Genomic DNA, 1,249 nt, shown 5'->3' with positions numbered 1-1,249 from the left:
AGAAAGGGGGCGAGGCGTGGAGGCCCGCGTGCGGGGTGTGACGGGCGGCGCTGGACAAAGAGGCATAATAGAATTTGGAGTGCTGGGAATGAATGATGCGATCATACCAGGAGTAACGCACCGGATCCCATCAGAACTCCGAAGTTAAGCGTGCTTGGGCGAGAGTAGTACTAGTATGGGTGACCCCCTGGGAAGTCCTCATGTAGCAACCCTTTCTTTTTTTTTTTTCCATTAAAATTCGGTTTAATTTTGCCGGTTCGATCGACGAATCTTTTTGTTTTTCTCTTGGCGGAAACAATAAAGGGGGCGAGGCTCGGAGGTCCGCGTGCGGGGTGTGACGGGCGGCACAGGAGAAAGAGGCTTAATAGAATTTGGAGTGCTCGAAAGAACGGATGCGATCATACCAGCACTAACCCACCGGATATCATCAGAACTCCGAAGTTAAGCGTGCTTGGGCGAGAATAATACTTGGATGGGTGACCCCCTGGTAAGTCCTCGTGTTGCATCCCTTTCTTTCTTTTTTCCTTTTAAATTTGGTTTAATTTTGCCGGTTCGATCGGCGAATCTTTTTGTTTTTCCTCTTGGCGGAAACCAGAAAGGGGGCGAGGCGTGGAGGCCCGCGTGCAGGGTGTGACGGGCGGCGCAGGAGAAAGAGGCATAATAGAATTTAGAGTGCTGGGAATGACGGATGCGATCATACCAGCACTAACGCACCGGCTCCCATCAGAACTCCGAAGTTAAGCGTGCTTGGGTGAGAATACTACTAGGATGGGTGACCTCCTGGTAAGTCCTCGTGTTGCATCCCTTTTTTTTTTCCTTTAAAATCTGGTTTAATTTTTTCGGTTCGATCGGCGAATCTTTTTGTTTTTTCTCTGGGCGGAAACGAGAAAGGGGGCAAGGCGCAGGGGCGCGAAGTTAAGCGTGCTTGGGCGAGAGTTGTACTAGGATGGGTGACCCCCTGGGAAGTCCACGTGTTGCATCCCTTATTTTTTTTCCTTTAAAATTCAGTATAATTTTGCAGGTTCGATAGGCGAATCTTTTTGTTTTTCCTCTTGGCGGAAACGAGAAAGGGGGCAAGGCGCAGGGGCGCCATGCGGGGTGTGACGGGTGGCGGAGGAGAAAGAGGCATAATAGAATTTGGAGTGCGGGGAATGACGGATGCAATCATATCAGCACTAACGCACCAGATCCCATCGGAACTTCCAAGTTAAGCGTTCTTGGGCGAGAGTAGTACTAGGATGGGTGACCC

General features: G+C 50.4%; 3 non-coding genes across 3 annotated transcripts; all 3 read left to right on the top strand.

Moving 5' to 3' along the window:
• Positions 1 to 93: 93 nt before the first annotated feature.
• LOC124890599 lies at positions 94 to 212 on the top strand. The gene has a single exon (XR_007049241.1). It is a non-coding gene; the product is annotated as a 5S ribosomal RNA (ribosomal RNA).
• A 178-nt stretch (positions 213 to 390) lies between these two features.
• On the top strand, positions 391 to 509 carry LOC124890598. The gene has a single exon (XR_007049240.1). It is a non-coding gene; the product is annotated as a 5S ribosomal RNA (ribosomal RNA).
• Positions 510 to 686: 177 nt separating this feature from the next.
• Positions 687 to 805, top strand: LOC124890597. The gene has a single exon (XR_007049239.1). It is a non-coding gene; the product is annotated as a 5S ribosomal RNA (ribosomal RNA).
• Positions 806 to 1,249: the final 444 nt, after the last annotated feature.

This window comes from Capsicum annuum, unplaced genomic scaffold (genome assembly GCF_002878395.1).
Source record: "Capsicum annuum cultivar UCD-10X-F1 unplaced genomic scaffold, UCD10Xv1.1 ctg20584, whole genome shotgun sequence".
Taxonomy (NCBI): Eukaryota; Viridiplantae; Streptophyta; class Magnoliopsida; order Solanales; family Solanaceae; genus Capsicum; species Capsicum annuum.
The sequence above is the reverse complement of the archived record's forward strand: the minus strand, read 5'-3'. Positions and strand labels throughout refer to the sequence as shown.